This window comes from Equus quagga, chromosome 10 (assembly GCF_021613505.1).
Source record: "Equus quagga isolate Etosha38 chromosome 10, UCLA_HA_Equagga_1.0, whole genome shotgun sequence".
In the NCBI taxonomy this organism is placed as follows: Eukaryota; Metazoa; Chordata; class Mammalia; order Perissodactyla; family Equidae; genus Equus; species Equus quagga.
The window spans coordinates 4,997,203-5,020,736 of record NC_060276.1 but is presented as its reverse complement, the minus strand read 5'-3'; the positions used below and the strand labels follow the sequence as shown (position 1 = coordinate 5,020,736).

The 23,534-nt window shown below is 42.4% G+C and overlaps 1 long non-coding RNA gene across 2 annotated transcripts; it reads left to right on the top strand.

Annotated features, from left to right (window-relative positions):
- Positions 1 to 18: 18 nt before the first annotated feature.
- Positions 19 to 23,170, top strand: LOC124245763 (uncharacterized). Of its 2 annotated transcripts, XR_006890319.1 has the most exons (4): positions 19 to 1,199; positions 9,484 to 9,593; positions 18,717 to 18,910; positions 22,965 to 23,170. It is a non-coding gene; the product is annotated as an uncharacterized LOC124245763 (long non-coding RNA). The 2 variants fall into 2 exon arrangements; XR_006890318.1 differs by having other exon boundaries at positions 19 to 9,593.
- Positions 23,171 to 23,534: the final 364 nt, after the last annotated feature.

Here is a 23,534-nt window from a genome sequence, read left to right as displayed (position 1 = left end):
GGAAAACGTGAAGGGGAAGGAACCACTGACTCGGGGCAAGGGGCTGCAGAAGGCTTCAGAGAGAAGGACCATTTCATCTAGGTCTTGAGGGTGAAAAGGGGTCTCCTTAGGTGGGAAATGGGGGAAGGGCCCCCTGAAAGGGTCAGATACTTCAGGGAGCTGGGAGAAGATTCCTGGCTGAGGCAGACTTGTTTGTGGTGTGAGTTCATTGGAGATGTGGCTGAGAAACTATACTGGGTCTAACTCATAGAGGCTGCCCTAAGAATTCTGCGCTGTACTCTGGGTGCAACTGGTCTGTGCGCTCACTAACAGTGTTAAAGGCAAGTTTGTTTCTCTCCCTGAGAAGAATTCATTGATTCTCTTGTTTGGTTAGTCAGTCATTTGACAAACCTTTGGGTGCCTCTGATGGGCCAGGCAGCGTGTAGACAACAAGGAAAGACAGGTGAATAAGATGCAGCCCTGGGTGGCCCAGGAGCAGCCTTCCACAGATGAGCAGTGATCCCTGCAGCATGCTCCTGTCCTTGTTCTGAACATATGGGTCTTCTTTGGAGGCTGCCTCATTCTCCTGGCTTGTGATGAGCTTTCTAATTCTTGTTCCTGACTTTAGAAGAAAGCTTGGAGAGATGACATTAGGTCTTTAAGTTCTGAGGACCGTGGAGGGGGTGGTGAGGATGTTGGGGCTAGATCCTCCTGGCCCCCACCAGAAAGTTGATTTGCCCATTGTGGCACCCTGAGTTGCCCAGACTGAGCAGAGTGGCTGCTGCTGACAACCCATAGAAAGGAGGCGTGGTGTGAGTTTGCCCAGGCCAGCTTACGGATGGCCTGAGCTCTGACAGCATCCAGGGCCAGGAGAGCTTTGGCAGTGCAGGCCCCTCCCTCACTGCCACTGGACATGCTGCCTTTGAAGGAGGAGGGTGAGTGGTAAAGACAAGACGATGAGGGCAGGTGACCTTGGCATATTTTGTCACCCAACTTGAATGTTCCCAAATGATACTTGGAGGAAGTTTTAGGAAAAGGGCCTGCTTTTTGTATGAGATGACACTAGCTAGGATTTGACAGTAGTAATGTGCTACTTGCTCATTGTGCCATCTATTGCCTGACTCATCCAACTTCATTTTTAATTGAAGGTGATCGGTGGTCAGAGACTTGATCAGCGAGTAGCTTCCATGGCAGAAAGCTCCATGCAGTGCTTGGGGGTTGTGAGTATGAAAACAAAGTATACTAAGACTAATGTGTTGGTACACTGTAAAGTATTCTCCTTTCCTTCCTCTGAGTATTCCTGCCTTCTTGATCTTTCTGACTTTCCCAAGACAAAGAGATGTCAAATATATAATGATGGATATTAAAACAAACAGACTCCTAATGCTCATTACTGTGAAGATATAGCAGTCTAGTTTGCGTTTTCCTTGTGAAGAGCCTATACTGGGAGCCTAAAGGTTGGGATGTGAGCCCATTGTTTGCCTTCCAAGGGCCCATGAGGACAGTAGCACTCCCTTTTTTGATTTATGTGTGTCCATGTGGTTCATAGGCTGGGCCAGTGCATATGGCCCACAGAGGGGCTGAAGGGTGTGTGGCCAGGAGGTGGTGGAATGACGATGTCCAGAGTTTGAGCTTTAGGGTCCGGGGACCTGGGTTTGGACATCAACTCTTCTCTTCCTGTGACCTTGGAACTTAGTGTCTCTGTCCTCTCTTGTAAATCAGGTGGCACAAATGCTGCTTCCCTCACAGGGCTGTTTCCAGAGCAGAGCCTTGTATATCATGTCCTCTCCTGGTGAGGCTCGAGTTCTCAATTTTTGCTTCTACTCTGCAGGTTGGAGGTTATTCCAGAAACACTGACTATGAAGATTTTTCTTGGTTCCCAGGCTTTGTAAATTTCAGAGTTTTCTAACAGTGGTCAAGGGACTATGATGTGAACTTGGCAAAAGTCCCTTATGCTCTTTGGAAGATCTCAGTTGTGCCATGTAGAAAATGAGATGATTGGTCTAGAATAATGGTTCTCACACTTTTGTTGCCGTGGAATATCTTGGTCTGGCCAGAGGTTCCACCCCGCAAACAAATCAGAGGCAGGCTGCTCAGCTAAAGCAAGGCCCAATCCACCCACTCCTTCTTCCCAATCTCTCCTTGGGCCATTCTCCATAGAGGCCCATAAAGCACGCCACAGAACACAGTTTGAAAACTGGTGTTCTAGATCTGTGGTTCTCAAACTTTAATGAGCATTCAGATCCCTCAGTGATCTTGTCAGATGTAGCTTCTGATTCAGAAGTTCTGGGTGCACTGGAGATTCTGCATTTCTGACCAGATCCCAGGTGATGCCTAGGTGGCTGGTCCATGCATAGCATTTTGAAAAGAAAAGTCTCATCACAGAATGCCTTGTACATCTCAAATCCTTTGATTTTGAGTACTTAGTGATACTCTGATTATATCATAAATTGAAAATTTGTATAAGATGAATTTTTCTATTGGGGGCAAAATCCTCGATTATGCAGATGTAGAAACTGACCTTCTGTGATATGAAGGAGACAGCAAATATTTGTTTCTCTCCCAACTTTGAATGTATGAAGCATCTGTAAAATATTTTGTAAGGAGCGCAATTTGAGTTAAGAGGTTGTTGAATTATCCATGCGATCAGGGAGAGTTGCACTTTTTTTGGTTGTAGTATGGATCCTAAGGACGTCTAATTATGGGAGTTAATGGACACTTTTCCAAGGGAGCTTATGGCAGAAACAAGTGTGACCTGCTCTCAGACTCTGGCCAAGGCCTATCTCCGTGCTCTAAATCTAAGTGAAAGTTTAGAATTGTGGACAGCTGTTAGTGTGTCTGGCATCAATGTACTTTCTTGATAATCTTAATGACATGGCACTAGAAAGACGCCTTCATGTAAATGGCTTCTGTCCTTTCTATCCAATGCTGAGTTGAGTGTCCCCAGTTCAACGTTGGTAGAGTGCTCTGTCTTCCACATTCTTCACTGGCCTCTTCCTGTGTGTATCCAGAAGAGCAGCTGCTGCTTTGACAGATTATAGGGCTTTGCTCATCAGTCTTTGTTTCGTTTCACTAATGTCATTCCTGAAATGGGAAGCCCACTTTAGGAACGAGATAAAGAACCCAGTTGCTAGAGTGGCCAATGTGTTTAAATGTCATTTGTCCTATGTGGAATGTCACAGAAGAGCAGAGTGCTCTTTGGGCTTTGCCCCAGCCCTTTGTTAAGAAGGATGGAAACTTTCCCATGGGGATAGAGGTAGTGTGTGCACCATCTGAGAAAGTAAAGGAAGACTGAATGCCAGGTAGGCTGGATCCCCTACTTCTGGTACAAAATCAGCAGGGAAAAGTAGAGGGACCATAGATAGAATCCTTAAGGAAAAGAAGTTTCTGGAAGAATATCCTGTTCAGATGTTTCCTGAGCTCTCTCAAAGCTGAGGCCTTTGCTCACATGACACAAGCAGATTTCTAACCCCTCTCTGGGCCCCTGTGATCGTGGTCTCCCCTGTAGCATAACCGTGATTCCTAAAACACAATCTTGCCCAGGGGTTGTCCTGGCTCCCAATGCTTGGCATTCAAGTGCCTGAACCTCTTTGGCCTCAGTTTGCCCATCTGTCAAATGAGGATAATAAAAACAGTCCTCAACCCATGGGGTTACTCTGAGCAGTGAATGGGCTTGGGCTCAGCCAAGACCCTGTAAACTTAATGAGGCTATGATCATAACATGATCTTGCTCAAGGTGGCCCTCCCCTGCCTTCTCGATCATAGCTGCCGCCTCCACTCCCACAGCCTGGGCTCTTCTCCGGTTTCCAGCACTTGGTGCCACTGCCCTCCATATTGCTGCCTCATGGTGAATGTCCTCACTCCTCACTTCCTATGTCTTCATGAACCCTCGGAGGCCAGCTTCAAGGGCTGCTCCTTCCTGACAACCTTCCAGAACCCTATCTGTAGTACTCTTTTCGTGCAAAGTTACCTTGAGTGGTTTCCATTTCATGTGCATATGTGTGTGCCCTGTTACCCGAGCTAGACTGGAATCTCTCTGAGGACAAGGACCCTGCCCAGTTCACTTTTGTATGGTCCCCAGAGGAGACACTCAGTATATGTTGACTGATGATGATGATAAACTGTTCAGTTGGAGTGATCCAGCATGGTAGAGCTACTCTCTACTATGGTAAGCTACTATACCATACTGGAGCTGGCAGATCAGTGAGATAGGCCCTGCCTTGGAGTCAGTGCATGTTAGTTGGGTAGGAAAGGCAAGTATGTCAGACACTCTTTTGAGGCAGGACCAGATAACTGTCCACAGAAAGACTATCTGTGAAGTGTTACTAGGTCTCAGGAGAGGGCAGGATGTATCTCCTTGGGAGATCTGGAAGGCTCCAGAGGGAGGCTGGCTCTGAGCTGTGTGCTGAAATCTGGGCAGGGTTTTGATGGTGGTGATACAGGAGTCCCCTCCTGACAAGTCAGCTTTAGGCTGGGAGGACAGGAGATCAGAGGCCATAAGGAACAATAGCTCAGGCAAAGGAAGTGGGGCAAAGGTGCTTCTCACATCTTATCTCCTTTGGTCCTTGAATCAACCTGGTGAGATAGGTGCTGTTAGATCCACAAGACAGATGAGGAAACTGAGCATAGAGGCCGAGGGACTTGGCTAAGCTCTCTCAGATGGCTGAGAGGAAGTTGGGATTCAGGATCAGCCAACCCAGAATCCTGCCAAACAAGTTGAGAACACAGGACATGCACTCTGAGCCTGATGCCAAAGCTAAGAGCCTGCTGCCCTGATTTACGCTCCTGAAGTGTGGGGCTGGCCCTGGGCCCTGCGTGTGTTCTTGGCCAAGTCCCTTTGTTAGGCATCTCGATTCCCATCTGCAAAGCAAGGGGCTCAGCTTCAAGGACTGCTTCAGCTCTTTCCAGCTCCAGTGCTGTGTGATTCTGGGACTTTGAACTGTGTTGCTTGTCCATGAGCTAGTCCACATCTTCCTTCAGATTGCAGGAGGGACTGTCACACTTGGGTCAAAAGAGTATGCATTTAACAGAATATGCTTTATCATGGCAAACAAAGAGTCAAGTTGGTTTATTCAGCTGTGGCTGGTGCTCAAGTGCGAGGAGAGGCTGAATCAGAGGGGAGCTTAATGGCCTGCTGTGCTGCACAGCTGTCCAAAGGCACCATCCTTACGTTTTCATCCTTAATACTGCAGCCGATAACTGCCAAATCCAGCATATACATTTATCCCCATGCTTGAGAGTCCTGCTGATGGATTCTCCAGAGTGACCTGGGGTACCAGAGTTGCCATCAAGTCTGTCACTTGCTTCTGAGGATCTGTGTAGTCCAAGGCCATGTGACTTTAAAAACCGCATACCTCTTTACATTGCTGCCAATCTCTTCCATATATATCTTTTTACTAGGATAGAGTAGGGCTTGGACAGGGGTCAGTGGGGAGATGAGGGGTACAACTGTTACCTAGAGTCACAGCAGATCTACCCTTGCTTTCCTTCCTCTTTCGGACATTTTGATGCTTGCTCATGTCCCCTTCTCCCTCCTTCCTTCTCCCTTCCTAGCAAAACTACTTATTGGAGTACATCTTATTTGTAAAATGACCATTATTCATATCAAATAAAAACCAAAGAAGTACTGTCAGTTTCCCCTTAGAATATCAACAAGACCACTGCTTTACACTGCTTGTACATTAGAGAGAGAAGAGTCAGTGAGTTGGCATGTTCTAAGCGTTCCAACTATGTGCAGAGAGGTAGTTTGGCACAGCTCCTGTGCTGTTGTCTCCATTGTAGCAAAGCAAAGCTAACATTCCTACAAGGCTTTTCAGTTCCTACAAAGCTTTGCAGTTCACAGCATGCTTTCCCATGGGTCTTTGTGTTCTGGTTCTGGAAGAATGCCTCTCCAGTTCCTTTTCCTCATCCTAGTATCACATTGCATTCTCCATGGGCTCCTCGGACTGCATTATTATTCTCTTCACTTTAGAGATGAGGCAGCTGAGCTCAGAGAGGGGAAGTGATTTATCTTAGGTTGTGCAGTAAGTGACAGAGGCAGGACTCAACCAGTTCTTCTGATTCTGACTATGGTGATCTGCTCCCTGTACCCACAGAGGGCAGAGAGTGGCATGTGGTACCTAGAAGGCCTGTTAAAGCTTGGGAAATATTCGATGCTGGGCTGTAGTTTGAGAATTCAATCTTAACCAATTCAGAACGTTGTCTTTCTTAACTCTCTCCTTGGTTCCTGGATTGCTCAATTCAATTCTGTGCCTGCCCAGCACAGTTCCTCTCTGCCTGTGGTTCAAGAAGCCTGACTCCTCTGAACTACTTCCTCCTGTTGTCCACTCATTGTCTACCAAACCTCACACTAGATTTCTCACCTCAGCCATGGAAGAAAGACAGCTTTGTAGTTGGAGTCCTTGTGTTGTGTCCCAGCTCAGGCTATCTTTCCTTTCCTAGGTCGTTTGCTGGTCACTCATTCAAGGGTGCTTTTGCACTCTGGTTATCTGGAATTCACCCTGATTTTCTTATCCTTGCTTCTGGTTGTGTACTCTCCTCCCTTCTGCCTTATTATCTGGGTCCCAAGCCTTTTCTTAGTGTTTGGTTTCTCTTCTGTAACTTTCTGGACCAGACACTGATGCACAGTGAAGCTAGTGAAGTTTGAGATTAAACTTCAGGGTCACGGGCTTGCACAGGGCTGGAAGGAGCCCTAGCATTATGGTTTATGATAGTTGTATGGTTTATAAAATCTACAAAAGATATTTTAGCCACAGTTGGTTCAGGGCGCCTCTCTTTCCCTTCTGCTGTCTCCCTCACTTGATCTCGTGTTGGGTCGCAATGCAATGGCCGGAGGCATATTGGAAATCTAGCTAACAAGACATTAAATTGGGATATATTTAGTTTGGACTTGGGGAGACATTTAAGGGGCTCACAACCAATTCTGTACCTGTTCAAGTTATTGTTAGCTGCTCTGTATTGAAACTGCTTCCAGGAATACTGCTTACTGTGCTGATGCACGCAGTGTCAGTACAGGAGGGGTGGGGCTGGAGAGTACATTGTGATGTCACTGTGCTTGACAACACTAGGTGCCGGAAGTATGTTGGCAGTGGAGGAGAATCAAGGCTCACAATGTATGGAGCCAGAAGCTAGTCTGTGGAAAAGTCTTCCAGCCATGAATCAGATATGTAAAATCAACAAGTGCAAGTTCTTTCCTGTCAGGAATATACTCAGTGTACAGCGTATGCAGTCATAAACACAACATACATTTATATTAACATTTTCACGGGAGTTCTGTCAAAAGGAATTTTTCAGAACTCCTGTGATTGTAAGGCACAGACATGTAGCAGAAGTACAAATGTTGAGTAGCGTGCAGAAGAGAGTTAATATGGCAGGCCTGTGACTACCGTCCTTAGAAAGGCCTGCTTGTAAGGGTGGCCCTGTGCTGGCATCTGGGAACTTGGTTCTCAGAGTGTCCCTAGTTAACAGGAAACTGATGAGAGTGGCTTACTGTGCTTAGATTGTTTATACAAACAATGTGGTTTATGCTGAACACCTGCTTTCCTCCTGGGAGTCTGGAATTTTGGTGCAAGCTAGGTAGAAGGTGTCTACGTGACCAGCCCCGAATAAAAATCATGGGTGCTGAGTCTGGGTCTCCCTGGGCAGCAACATCACACATGTGTCCCTGCGTTTTCATTGCTGAGGGAAGATTGTGTTCTGTGTGGCCCCTCATGGGAGAAAAAGGGCATAAGGAAGTCTACACATGGATTCCTCCTGGCTCTGCCTGTGTCTTTTCCCCTTGTGATCCGTCTGTGTGTCCCCACTGTAATTGCTGTAATAAATCTTAGCTGTGAGTACAACTATATGCTGAGTCCTATGAGTCTTCAACTATAACAGACAAGAAAAGTGGGAAGAATATAGAGGTGTATCAGGCAGTTGATTAATAAAAATATAGTTGTATTTATTATATCATTTTTCCTGAATTTTGAGATGTCTAACATTTGTTGACCTTTTCAAATGTGTACTCTATTGTATTTCTTTTCTCATTTTATACATGTACTTTTGTTCCTAATTTTGTATTGGTAATTTTGTATTCTTATCCTTAAAGAGAGCTCCAAGTGTTATAAGCTTCAGGTCCCATGAAACCTGGATCTCCCTTTGTCATGGATCCAAGACTTGCTACCTCTTGTTGATTTTGTTATTGTTACCCCGTATTTCACAGGTAGGGAAATTAAAACCTAAGAGTGGAAGTCAGGCTCACTTGGCAAAACTGGGACAGGATCCAGGTCTTCCAACTCCCAACTTAATGCTCTTCCCTCCATTTCATAAAGTATTTTGATAATTTGTCCGTGAGCAGTGGTCATGGCGCATTGGATATATACTGGATGGCACTTAGGAGACTGAAGTTCTAGTCCCTTCTTTTTCAGTAAATGGCTAATCTTGAATGAGTCCTTTCCATTCTAGGACACATGTCCCCCTTTTGTAAAACAAGGGAGCTGGACTAGATGCTCTTCAGAGGCCTTTCTCTCTCTGATGTTTCTTGAGTTTATCATTATAGAAATGCTGAATCACATAATCATGGTTGAAACCATTCATCATATAGTCCTTGGGTCTTCTCCATCTCTAAAAACAAAAATAAAATACCTACCTCTCTCAGTTGTTGTGAAGCCCCTGGCCCTGTTCGTGATAGAGCAAGTGATCAAAAGTTGCTTCCACCCACCTTTCCAATCAGGGACAAAGGTTTTCATGTATAATTCTTGCTCCTCCCCTTTGGAATCAGAGAATCTTTGATCAGCAAACCTAAATTCTAAAAAGGAAAGAAAATGAAATGTACATACTCTGCTTTTAAAACTTTTTAAATGAAGTGTAATTTGCAAACAGAAAAAATGCACAAATATTAAATGAACAGATTAATAAATCTTCACAAACCAGTAACCAGCATATATTAAAAAATAGAACATTGCTAGAACTCCCTTGTGATCTCCTCCAAGTCACTACTTCTGCCCAAAGGTAACCACTGTTGTGACTTGTAACATCTTTGATTACTTTAGTAAATGGAATCCTACATTATGTACTCTTATTGTCTGGATTCTTATACGTAATATTGTTTGTGAGATTCACCCATGTTGTCATGTGAGCAGTATTTCCTTTATTCTCGTTGCCATACTGTATTCCATTGTATGACTATACTATGATTGATTTATCCTTTCCACTGTTTGTGGACATTCGTATGGTTTCCAGGTTTTTGCTATTATAAATAAAGCTGCTGTGAATATCTTTGTATTTACTTTCTTTGGTAAATATATATTTCTGTTGCATGTATATCTAGAGGTAGAATTCATTATTTATAGGACATGCATATGTTTAATTTTAGGAGATATTGCCAAATAGCTTTCCATAGTAGCAATTTACACTACCACCAGCAGTGTATGAGTTCCCTTTACTCTCTATCTTTGATAGCACACTCTGTCACTTAGGTGGATGTGCAGGGGGATCTTGTTTTGATTTGCTTGTTTATTTACACAGAGCAAACTTCTGCAGTGTACAATTTTATGACTTTGGACTGAAGCACAAAGCCGTGTATCCATCACCACAATCAAGATACAGAAGAGTTCTATCACACCGCAAATTGCCTGGTATTGCCTCTTTGTATTCCACCCCTCTCCCATTCCCAGACCCTGGCAGCCACTGGTCTGATCTCCATTCCTATAGGTTTTTTTTTTTTTTTGAGGAAGATTATCCGTGAACTAACTACTGCCAGTCCTCCTCTTTTTGCTGAGGAAGACTGGCCCTGAGCTAACATCCCTGCCCATCTTCCTCTACTTTATACGTGGGATGCCTGCCACAGCATGGCTTTTGCCAAGCGGTGCCATGTCCACACACGTGATCCGAACCGGCGAACCCCAGGCCGCCAAGAAGTGGAATGTGCAAACTTAGCCGCTGCGCCACCGGGCTGGCCCTTCCATTCCTATAGTTTTACCTTTTCCAGATTGTCAAGTAAATGGAGTCATATGGTATGTAGTCTTTTGGGTTTGGCTTCTCTCACTCGGCAAAATGCCTTTGAGATTCATCTGTGTGGTTGTGTGTATCAGTAGCTCACTCCTTTTTATTGCTGGGTAGTAGTCCATTATATGGATGTACTGCATTTTGTTTTTCCATTCACCAGTTGAGGGACATTTGGTTTGTTTCCAGTTTTTGTCTATTATGAATAAAGTTATAAATATTTGTATATAGGTTTTCATGTGAACATAAATTTTCATTTCTCTTGAGTAAATGTCCGGGAGCAAGATTTCTGGGTTACATGGTAAATGAACGTTTTCCTTTATAAGAACCTCCCAAACATTTGCGGAGTGGTTATACCATTTTGCATCCCCACCAGCAGCATATGAGTGTTCCAGTTGTTCCACATCCTTACCAGCACGTGGTATTGCTAATTTTTTTTTTTTAATTTTAGCCATTCTGAGGTGTGTGATGGTATCTCATTGTGGTTTTGATTTTCATTTCTCTGATGATTAATAATGTTGAGCATCTTTCTGTATGCTTATTTGCTATACATATCACTTCTTTGGTGAATTTTGTGTTCAAATCTTTTGCCCATTTAAAAAATCAACATGCTTATTTTTTTACTGTTAATTTTTTTTAACTTTATTTTGAAATAATTATAGATTCAGTGGAATTGCAAAGAGATCTACAGGGAGATACCATGCACACTTCACTCAACCTCCCCTGATATGAACATCTTGCATAACTAGAGCACAATATTAAGACCAGGAATTGGACATTGGTACAATCCAGAAGGCTTATTCAGGTTTCACTAGTTATAGATGCAATTGTGTCTGTCTGTGTGTGTGGGGGGATTTCTGTGTAATTTTCTCACCTGTATAACTTTATGTAACTTCCACTACAATCAAGGTACACAAATGTACCATCACCATGTTATCATCATACCTCATAGGTACCCTTTATAGCCTCCCCCCTTCCTCCTTGACATCTCTTACCCTTGGAAACCACTATTTTGTTCTCCATCCCTATAATTTTGTTATTCTAAGAACATTGTATACATGGAACCATAATATAGCATGTAACCTTTTGATATTGAATTTTTTTCACTCAACGTAATTCCGTGGAGGTTCATTCAAGTTGTTGCCTGTATCAATAGTTTGTTTCTTTTTATTGCTGGGTAGTGTTTCATAGTGCAGATATACCACAATTTAACCATTTATACATTTCAGTAATTTCAAGTTTTTGGCTATTACAAATAAAGTTGCTTTGAACATTTGTGTACAGGTTTCTGCACCAACATAAGTTTTCAATTCTCTGAAATAAATGCCCATGAGTGCAATTGCTGGGTCATCTGATAAGCCCATTTTTAGTTTTTAAAGAAACTGCCAAACTATTTTCCGTAGTGGATGCACCATTTTATATCTCGACCATCAGTGTATAAGTAATCCATTTTCTCAGCATCCTCACTAGCATTTGGTGTTGTCACAATTTTTTATTTTAGCCGCTTGATAGATTTGTAGTAATATCTCATTATGGTTTTCATTTGCATTTCCTTGACAGTTAGTGAGGTTGAAAATCTTCATGTTCTTATTTGCACATTTGTATTTTCATATACATTTGCATCTGTATATCCTTTTTGGTTAAATGTCTCTTCATGTCTTTTGCCCATGTTCTAATGGGATTGTTTTTTTGATGTTGAGTTTTGTGATTTATATATTCTAGATACAAGTCTATCATGGGATATATAATTTGCAAAATTTCCTCCCAGTCTATAATTTGTCTTTCCATTTCCTCTATAGAGTCTTTCACAGAATAAAAGTTTTTCGATTTGATGAGGTATAGTTTATCAGTTTTTACTTTTATGGGTCATACTTTAAATCAATTGGGCATATTTGTGTGGATCTATTTCTGTGTTCTCTATTTGCTCCATCGATCTGTGTGTCTCTCCTTCCTCTAGTACCACGCTGTCTTGATTATTGTTATTATTGAATTTGGAAAGTTCTTTATATGTTTTGGATACAAGTCCTTCTTCAGGTATGTGATTTACAGGGATTTTTTTCCCAGTCTGTGATTAATCTTTTCATTCCCTTCACAATGTCCCTTACAGATATCTGTCTTTTATTGATCTCCATTATGGTCTGAAAACATACTTTTAATGATAGCTATTCTTTAAAATTCATTGAGGTTGTTTTTTTTTTCTTTCTGCTTTTTCTCCCCAAGCCCCCCAAGTGGTGCCATGTCTGCACCCAGGATCCGAACCAGCGAAACCCTGGGCCACTGAAGCGGAGTGCGCAAACTTAACCAATCGGCCATGGGGCTGGCCCCCAAAACTTACCTTTTTAAGTGTACACTTCATTGATTTTTAGTGAATTTACAGAGTTGTGCAACCATCACCTAAATCCACTTTTAGAATGTTGCCATCACCCCCAAAGATAACCTCAGACCATAAGTCAATCACCTTCCCACTCCTTACTCCAGGCAACCACCAGTCTGCTTTCTATGCCTATAGATTTGCCTTCCTTGGGATTTCATATAAATCGAATCATACAATATTGAGTCTTTTGCATCTGGCTTCTTTCACTTAGCATAATGTTTTTGAGGTTCATCCATGTTGTAGCATGGATCAGGATTCTGTTCCTTTGTATGGCTTAGTAGTATTCCATTGTATGGATTTATCCTATTTTGTTCATCTGTTTGCTAGTTGATGAACATTTGAATTGTTTTCACTTTTTGGCTGTTGTGAATAATGCTTTTAGGAACATTTTGCTTACAGATCTTTGTATGGACATATATTTTCATTTTACTTCTTACCTAGGAGTGAAATTGCTGGTTCACATGGTAAATTTATATTAAACATTTAAAAAAAATTTTTCTTTCAGTAAATTAAGCTATTTTTAAAATAGGTTGAATAAACTATTTAAGATACAATATTTATATAATACTGTTCATTCTCTATTTTGTTAAAGGTGGTGATTTTTTTTTTCCTTTGGTGAGGAAGATTCGCCCTGAGCTAACATCAGTTGCTAATCTTCTTCTATTTTTGCTTGAGGGAGATTAGCCCTAAGCTAACATCTATGCCATTCTTCCTCTATTTTGTATGTGGGCCACCTCCACAGCATGGCTGATGAGTGGAGTAGGTCCACGCCCAGGACCCAAAGCCATGAACCTGGGCTGCCAGAGTGGAGTGCATGGAACTTGAATTACTTGGCCACAGGGCTGACAGTAATAATTTTTTTTTAATGTGAAACTCCTTCTGTGTCATTGGATAATTTTACTTTTTACGTCATAACTACATTATGTTTTACATTTTAAGGAACTAACTGCCAAACTGTTTTCCACTGTGGCTATACCAGTTTACATTGACATGAGCAATAGCACCTTAAATTTTTTTAAAGATTTTTTTTTGTGAGGGTATAGAATTCTGACTTGCATGGTTTCTGTTAGGAAATCTGATGCAATTCTTATCTTTTTTCCTATGTAACATTTCTTTTTTTCTGACTGCTTTCAAGATTTCCTCTTATCTATTGCTTTCAGTAGTTTGAATATGATATGCTAAAAGGGGTGGTTTATTGGGGCCTCTGGACTTCTTGTTTTTTATGGTTTGGTGTCTGTCACTTAATTTTTGGAAATTCTCATGCATTATGTGTTTTCTTAAATTAAAAAAATAAAATAACCTCCCATTCCTCTCTCTTCTTTCTGGGATTCCAATTAGACTCATATTTGACTGTTTTATGTTCTCTTGGATACTCTTTTCTGTTTTTTATTTCTAATTTTTCTCCTTGTGTTTCAATTTGGGTTAATTTCTGTTGACTGATCTTAAAGTTCACTGATTCATTCTTTGGCTGTATTGAGATTACTGGTGAGCCGACTGAAGGTGTTATTTATCTCTGCTACTGTGTTTTTCATTTCTAGCATTTCTATTTAGTTATTTCTTAGAGTTTGCATTTTTCTACTGCAATTACCTGCTGATCTTGCGTGATGTCCACCTTTTCCATTTGAGCCTTTAACATGTTAATCATAATTACTTAAAATTCTTTGTCTGATAGCTCCAATGTCTGTGTCATACCAGGTTCTGGTTCTGATGATTGCTTTGTTTCTTGGGAGTGTGATTTTTCTTGCCATTTTGTGTCTTATTTTTTTTTGAAGCCACACATCTTGTGTAGGACAGTAGAGACTGAGGTCAGTCGTTTTTATGCCTGGAAATGGGCACACATGAAGGGTGGTATTCCAGAGCTGTGTCTTTACAACCCTGAGCTTTAGGTCTTGCCTTTCCACTGTGCATCAGATGCTTCCTTTTTTTTTTTTCTTTTTTTTTTGAGAAAGATTAGCCCTGAGCTAACTGCTGCCAATCCTCCTCTTTTTGCTGAGGAAGACTGGCCCTGAGCTAACATCCATGCCCATCTTCCTCTACTTTATATGTGGGATGCCTACCACAGCATGGCATGCCAAGCCGTGCCATGTCTGCACCCGGGATCCAAACCGGCGAACCCTGGGCCGCTGAAGCGGAACGTGCAAACTTAACCGCTGCACCACCAGGCTGGCCCCAGATGCTCTCTTTGCATGCTCTTCCTCTTCTATCCCTTTCCCAGTAGTATTCTGCTGTTACTAATTACTTGAATTTGTTTGCTTAGTGATGTGGGGAATTGGGAGAAGGGAATTTTCTGCTTATGCCCCGGTCTTAGGTACTGTGTCCCTTGGTCTCAGGAGTATGTCCTTCTCAAGTCTTTTGCCTCTCCCCTTGTGTAGTTCTGGGCCCAGTGCATATTTCTGCCTTGCCCCGGGAGTAGTTTTTTCCTCTTTCCTTCTCCAAGCTGCACTGAGTTTCCACCAGTAGCCTGGAGGTTACAGAGTTTTTGGTCCTTTCCGCCACAGAGAAAGGCGTGTTTTTCCCTAGGGGAGATAGAGGAAATGCATTGGTTAGAGATTCTTATCCCTCCTACGTGGCTAATGTTCCACTCTCCAAGGTCTACATGTCAGTGGTCCAATCTTAGGGCTCGTTCTGATCTTTTCTAAAAGCACCCAGTAGGGTTCGTGGAGAAAGACCCTACAAAAGAGCACAGGCTACCCCAGTTTCTGCGGCCCTCAGAGGCTTCACACTGTCCTGCCAGTCCACATTCCACCTTCACCAACTCATCAGTATTTCTCGCTGAACTCTTCTTACTGATTTTTGGTAAGCTTACCTCAGATAAATGAGTGCTCACATCCCCCTCCTCCTGCAGGGACGGTATCTCATCAAACTTTGAGCAAGTTTGCTGCTCTGCAACGTCAGCTCTCCAATGCATTGGAAAACATCCATGAAAATTGGAAGTTAGTCTGGCTTGTTTTTTGTCTTAACTAGAGGAATGATGTTTCTTCTAGTTTACTGTATCCCAGAGTGGAAGCTATCTCCTGGCTGATGAATTTTTAGATTTCCTTGAGCCCAGACTGCTCAGCCCCTCAGACTCTTTGTAGTTAATCATACATTGTAGTGTGCAGAACTCTTCCTTCCTGCGACCGTTGTTCTCGAAATGTTCTGCTGTGTTTTGCAGTAAGTACATGTTGACTATTTTGGGGTACTCCTATTTTCAGGTATTTCAGATACCCCTGTTTATTCCTCCTGCTTCGTGTCAGTAGTTGCTGGTACTACACTGTCCTGTAGCTATTAGAGGATTATCTCTACCTGGTCATATTTTGGGTTTCATTGGGTTCCCTTTTCACCTAGTTTTGTTGTAGATGTTGCTTATGGGTTTTTGTCTTACTATTTTAGCACTCTATCTCTTTTAAGTGGGTGATTTAGGGAGATCCAAAAACTATGATGCCACTGCTGCCATTTTCTTCCTAAAATCTTGCCTTACTTTTTTGAAAAGTTTTTTTGCTAAGTATAAAATTATAAAATTCTAGTTTAACAGTGATTTTCTTAGTTTTTTGGTTGATGCAGTTTCAGAATTCAGTAAATATCTTGAGGGAAAATCTGGCAGGATATTGAGCTGTTTCCCACCCTTCTTCTCTCCAGTATCCTGGCTCTTCATGCCTCTAATATTTTTTTCTCCATCCCCAAGAGACTACCCAAATCTCCCCTACTAGAGGCCCTCACTCATATCCCCACCCATTTGTCTCATGCCCAGAATCAGCAAATGTTCTGAGGAGAAAAATGGCTGCAGACTCTCATTGCCTCTCTTTCTTAAGTACTGGCCACCTCATCATTGCTCTAATACCTTCACATGAATGTTTTACAATTTTCTCTGGCTTTCCTAGGTATTCTCAGTGGGCGTATTTGTCTGCTACAAGCTACTTCATTGCATTCACAATCAGAAGTCGACCTACACACTAAATATTTGCAAACGAAATCTCTTCTTCATGAGCTGCAGAAATTGGTGAAGGGGAACATTTTAGGAGACTTCTTTTCAGATAGATTCATCACTGCTCTTTAAGAATAAAGACTCTCAAAGATGAACAAATATGGCCGAGACTGAGGGAGACTGTGTTACTTTAATTATTGCATCATTTTCCTGACCTCTGTTTCAGTGTGGAAAAAGTAAGGAATTATTTAAGTTAGTATCAGACTAATTAGAAGAGAAACTAGTTTTTCATAGACACCACAAAGATAGATATCAGTCCTAACTTCTGCGCTTTTAGGATCTGAATGAATGAGACACTGCTACCTTCTGGTCACTGTGAAGCTCACATAGTGCTGCTACTCAAAATTATTTCCTCTTGGTATGTTAATTGTTCTAGTAAAACACCATCCTCTATTTACTTCTCAAGGACGTAGACATAGGCGCTCACAATAAATCACAGGAGCAGTGTTCCTCCTTAGAGATAGAGAGCTCCATTCTGAAAAATCTGCCAGAGAACAGGAACTCCCTGGAGAATAGAATTTACTTTGCTAATTGTCATGCTTTCTGCCATAGTGCCACAGACACCTTTGATTGTATATTCTACAGTTATGCAGAAAGTTTCAAGAGAAGATTTGATTGTGTCTTCTGCAAGGTCTTTGTCCTGGCTCTCTGGAAAGGGTGATAGGGCCACAGAAAAACAGAAAACTTATCTTTGGTTTGTAGGCCCCGTATTGCCATGAAAGGAGTGTTTGGACTCAGCTGTGCTGTTAACCAGCTACATGATCTTGGGCCACTGACTCACTTGTGCATAAATTTCCACATCTCTAAAATTCTCCTAACAATATTGGCTTCATAAGGCTGTTGGGGGATCAACTGTAGTAATGGGGGGGGGGTCATTTGTAAATTTCAAAGTACAGCATACCAATCAGGATTGGTGTGATCACTGTTGTTTCATCCCCCTTTGGTGTTCCTGGAGTCCCCCAGCTGGAAGGCGCCTAATCCCATATCTCATCCAGTGCAGTCACCTTCTTTTCAATGTCCCAGCTGGATGGCCTTTAGCTTCTGCATGCAGAGCTCTTTCAGGGATGGGAGAGGTTTTCCTTGTGCTTGTTGGCCAGCCCATATGCCAAGTCCTGGGAGACCTGGAACTTCTGATCTCCTATGGCTGAGGAGAGAAGGGCAGTGAAGACTTCAGAAGCCCAGAGCTGTGCTGTGTGTTTAGTTTTGTCTAGCTTCTGATCTGGGAAACTTACAGCCTTCTGTTGAGATGTCTAATCAGCTCTAAAAATGGATTTGGTTTAATCTAGATCCCCTTTTCTAAACATATGGAAGTTCTCAAGGGAAACGAAGTGCCAGCCCATCCCTCCAGGGTTTCTTTGGGCCTTTGGGATGGTTCTTTCTCTGAAAGGTCAAAATCGCGGTGATTCTGGTAAGAGCTGGAGGCACCTAGTGACCGCACCTAGTGACCTAAGCAGTTCTTCGACAGCATGGGGAAGAAGAGATACTTAAGAAGCTGGAGGGACCGTTTAGCACTTTCAGATTAACTGACTAATTTATGCTGACCTTTTTTTATATGCAATAAATAGTCATAGAATTTTAAAAGTTATTTAATCTTATTATATGAGATTATACACATGTATTGTTTAGTTTACATTAGTTATTTTCCTCTGAGGTTACCATGTGATAACTTCTTAACATTCAGCCTACATGGGGCTGGCCCCATGGCGCAGTGGTTAAGTTCGCACGTTCTGCTCCTCGGGGGCCCGGGGTTTGCCGGTTTGGATCCCAGGTGTGGACATGGCACCGCTTGGCAAAAGCCATGCTGTGGCAGGCATCCCACATATAAAGTGGAGGAAGATGGGCATGGATGTTAGCTCAGGGCCAGTCTTCCTCAGCAAAAAGAGGCGGATTGGCAGTAGTTAGCTCAGGGCTAAGCTTCCTCAAAAACAAACAAAAAGAAACATTCAGCCTACATAAAATTAGCCTAAGCTTTTGCTCTCTGCAAAAGGTCTACAGCAAATGAGGTCTTTTCTGGCTCTCAGATAGGTCTACAATTCTTGGATTCCATCCTGTAACCCTTAGAATGACTTGGATTCTTTCCAGTCTACCTGGGATGGGCTTCTTAGACAGCCTGAGGGCAGAGCAGTAGTCTTCATGGTCTGTCACCTTCTCTTTGGTCTGAGACTCTCTGATGACTTGTACAACTCTTATTTATAGTTACAGTTATAGTCTAATATTGGAATTCTCCACAGACTGCTGCTTGGAGAAGTTCAACCTCTTAGAGAAAGTTGCAATAAAAGAATTCTATCAAAAAGAATTTGCTGAATTGTGATTGCAAACAAAATAGCTTTGTGGGGACAAAATGTACTCCTGACAAGGGAGCCTTATGTTTGTTTTCCAGCCTCTCCTTCCAGTGCTTCACTTCTAATCTCTCTGCAGAAAGAAACATTTCAACAGAGAACCAAGTCAAAATTGAGACGTTATCTTCTCAAAGTGCTGAACTCCCATCCCTGCCGCAGAAGGAACTCCTCTGTTCACAGAAGCTGAAGCCAGTCCGAAGTCCAGCTCCTTCCCAAGGGTAATCCTGTTTGGATGTTGGATGCACACCTGCCCAAGCATTGTGCTCTCGAAATGTAAGTTCAGTGACATAAATGTCTTTCTGCAACCTGAAAGAACTTTATATCTTTGTGTTATCAAATAATGTGATAGTGTCTCATATTTTGTTTGTAACATTTAGGATGTTTACTGTCATAACGGGATTTTGGAATTATGGTTTAATTGCTTTATCTGGGTTATCTATGTCTCCTTCATTCTGGGGAAAAAAAGTTCTTTATGTACAGCATGTGTTCTCATAACATCCAGGGTGAGAGACTGGGAGAGAGTAGGAACATCATTAGTTCTCATTCTGTGGGTGGAAACAATAAAGCATGGAAAGGCAAATGTATTTGCCAAGACAGTGATTCTCAACTCCCTTTTTGGGATATTCCAGGGTGTCTTATAGGATCTCAAAATGCCTTGCAAAATTGCTCTAAATTTCTCAAAGCCAAAATCATCTTAATTGACTGTAATTTTTTTTGAAGTTACATCATTGTGGGGGTGGAGTCAGTGAGTTTTACAAAAATAGTACCAAAAAAACCCCATAAACAAGTAGAACCAATGAATTGTCAAAACTCCACAGACATTTGGGAAGCAGTGGACTAGTCAGTACCAGAACAGGCAATGAAAGAATCCAGGTCAGGTGCTGAGAGGTATGAACTCTTGTCTTGTCCTCGCTGGATCTGTATTTCCAAAGGCAGTGCTTGTGTGATGGCACATCTGAAGATACTTCCCTTCGGAGCAGGCTTTTTACAGCACTTGGGCGTGATCCTAATGGCCTTTTGGGGTGCCCTGATATCTTTTTCACTGCTAGAGAGGTGAGAAAGTGTATATTGATGCGCTTGAACAGTGAACAGCTTAGTTTGACTGGAGCACAGGCTCATGATGGAAGAATTATGTCAAATATGTTCAGAAAGGCAGGTTGAGAACACGTTTTTTTTGGGGGGGTGGCGAAGATTAGCCTTGAGCTAACATCTGCTGTCAATCCTCCTCTTTTTGCTGAGGAAGACTGGCCCTGAGCTCACGTCCACGCCCATCTTCCTCTACTTTATATGTGGGACGCCTACCATGGCATGGCTTGCCAAGTGGTGCCATGTCTGCACCTGGGATCTGAACCAGTGAACCCCAGGCCACCAAAGTGCAATGTCAGCACTTAACTGCCGTGCCACCAGGCCGGCCCCTGAGACCACATTTTTGAGGGCCTTGAATACTATACTGAGGTGATTCAACCTTTTTTGATAGGCAGTTTGGAGGCATTGAAGGTTTGTGAACAGGTGTTGGAGGAGAAATGTGAAATAACCAGAGTTAGACTCTAAGAATATTAATATAGCTAGAATGTGTAGCTTTGACCAGATTGAGACAAGTGAAGACAGAGAGATCAGTCAGAAACTCAGACAATCTAAATGAAAGGAGTTATGGAGGTTGATCTTTCTTTCTTTTATTTTTTTTTAAGGAAGATTAGCCCTGAGCTAACTGCTGCCAATCCTCCTCGTTTCGCTGAGGAAGACTGGCCCTGGGCTAACATCCGTGCACATCTTCCTCTACTTTATATGTGGGGCACCTACCACAGCATGGTTTGCCAAGCGGTGCCGTGTCTGTACCCGGGATCCAAACTCGTGGACCCCGGGCCGGCAAAGCAGAACATGCACACTTAACCGCTGTGGCACCAGGTCAGCCCCTGTCTTACTTTATTGTGAGCTCCATTATTGTGCTAGTGTAAAAGCAGGTGAGGTGTTACCTCTTGAATTCCACAGACTTTCTAGTTATGCTGGCTAGGATTTCTCCTGGCTCAACTTAAAAAAAAAGATCCTTTGCCTTGCCTTTTAAAGGTATTTGTTTAGAATAGGCTTCTCAAGGGGCAGGCCAGGTGGTGCAGTGGTTAAGTTCACAGGTTTTGCTTTGGAGGCCCAGGGTTTGCCAGTTCAGATCCTGGGCACAGACCTATGCACTGCTTATCAAGCCATGCTGTGGCAGGCGTCCCACATGTAAAGTACAGAAAGATGGGCACGGATGTTAGCTCAGGGCCAGTCTTCCTCAGCGAAAAGAGAAGGATTGGCAGTAGATGTTAGCTCAGGGCTAATCTTCCTCAAACAAACAAACAAAAAGAATAGAATAGGCTTCTCAAGCTGTGATTACATGATGTACTCTTGGCATCATGAAGTCATGTGGTCCCATGAAGCTCCAAGTCTAGTTTGACTATCTTCAGTTTGTTGCATTGAAAGAGAGGACATCACTTCACACAGACTAAGTCTGAGGTGTTTAACCCACACATGCTTTCAGACTTGTTATGTGTGAGCTTGAGCAGTGGGGCCTCGTTTCATTCTGAGGTTAGAGGAAATGGAGGAATTTCCCTGTGCTCAGTTTGACAACCACTATTTGGCTTCTATTTGAAGGGGGAAATACAAGTGCTGTGCAATTTTGACTTGAGTTTTTCTGTCCTTAAGAGCTTTTTTCTAAGAACACTGGTTAGTGGCTTGGGACATCCAGCAAATACTTAAAGGATTGATTTGTTTTAATGAAAAAAGTTATTTTTCTACATCTTTCATTGTATGAACTTTTAGCAAAGGAGGTTTCTCCCTTTACATACTTCTTATGGTAGACAAATTCCATCATCTCCCTACTAAGTAAGAGAAATAATGTTGAAAAATGGTAGAATAATTTTTAAGTTATGGGAGTACCGTAGCATCCACAGGAACCTTGAGTAAGTACCATAAACCTTGACCCTTCTGGTTAATTTGTAAGCCCTTGGGAGTGAGATGGGATGCATTCCTTCACTGTGAAACAAAGGAAACGTATTGTGTCACAGGTAAGTTTGTATAACGATGCCATATTGACTTTGTTGCTGCCGTGTCCTTACACAGCCAGTTCCCCACTGCTCCACTTATCGTGAAAATTTGTCTATTTTTATTTCACAGAAGATCTGTTTGAACCATTTAATTTCTGTTTTGACCTCCTTTCTTCACTGCCCATGCCTACTCAATCCACTAGGTGGCATGCTTACCCATGAGACTACCGCAGCTGTGTACACTACAAGAAGTGGCCAAGCAGTGGGCTTGGTTGTGCTTTCCTGTGAGGATGAAATGCTTCTGGGTTGCTGGTATCCTTGTCCCTCTACTCCTAAGTCGGGCACCAAGATGCTGTTTCATACCTGCCTGCCTTTCAAAGTCTCAGAAATATTAATTGGTGCTATGGTAGGCACAGAGGCAGGATTTCAGCGAAACCACAGCCTCGGCCTTCCAGGAACTCACAGTCTAGTGGCAGGAGGCAGATGGCATTAAAAGCTAGAGTAGAGGGCCATGGCAGGGGAGAGAATGCTTCTGACTGGAGATTCTGAAGGCCCAGAGGTCCATGACCCTGATTTGTGGGGCTGTTGGCATAGTGAGGGGCTCCCTGACGTGCAGTGGAATAGAGAGACCAGCATCACTGCATAATTTCACTGGTAGTGCCCCCACGTTCAGCCCCAGAGTCCAGGGAGGGAAAGCAGTAGCCATGAATGCTCCCTCCTATCCCAGAACTGACTGGGCTCTTCCACAGTCTCAGGGACAAAAGATCAAATGTGCCCCCACTGTTCCAGAACCAATAAATCCAAATATCTATAGCTCTCTCATTTGCTTTTATTTATCCTTTTTTTTTTTTTCCTGGGAAAGATTCACCCTGAGCTAACATCTGTTGCTAATCTTCCCCTTTTTGCCCCCCTCCCCAAAGCCCAAGTACATAGTTGTATATTCTAGTTGTAAATCCTTCTAGTTCTTCTATGTGAGCCGCTGCCACAGCATGGTTACTGACAGACAAGTGGTGTGATTCTGTGACCAGGAACTGACCCCATGCCACCAAAGCAATGAGAACACCAAACTTTAACCACTAGGCCATCAGGGCTGGCTCCACTTATCTTTTTTTTTAATGAGAAATCACATCCACAGAGGTAACCATCACCCATGTCCCTACCAACAAGAATTAACCATTCTTAATATCTTGACATATTGGTTTCCAAAGTTTTCTATTTTTACACTTTTCCAAAATTGTGCAGACAACATACTAATATACTGCCCCTTTTCTCATTTGTTTTAATCTGTGTTCTTCCCACCCATACAGGATGAATTTTTGGATTCAGTTATGAGGTGCCCACATGCTCGGACATAAATGGCTCACAGCATAATGGTGGCAGAGAGAACTATTATGTTGTTCTACATTTTCTGTCTCCTTGCTCCTCAATTGCAAACTTACATTTTTTTTAAGTTTAAAATTACATTGTAGAAAAAGTGTAAAATGCAGAAAGATGAAAATAAATAAATCATCTGTGGCCCTACCACTTGGAGAGAACCATAGTAGATTTTCATTTTGGTGTAATTCCTTTCAGTCTTTTTTCTACATAGTTTTAAAAAAATAACTTTGTATTGTTTTTAAGATTTTATAATCTACCTTTTTCGCTGAACTTCTTTTGTATTTAAATATTCTTCCACCTCATGGTTTTTAATAGTTGCCCGGTATTCCATCCTATAGCTATAGCTATATCATACTTTCTAATTACTATTGCTAGACATTTAGTTCGTCTCCTTTTTTTTACTATTACAATAATATATGTTCTTATACATAAATCTTTACATGAATGGATGATTATCAGAATAAATTTCTTGAAGTGGAACTTTGAGTTAAAGAGTGCGA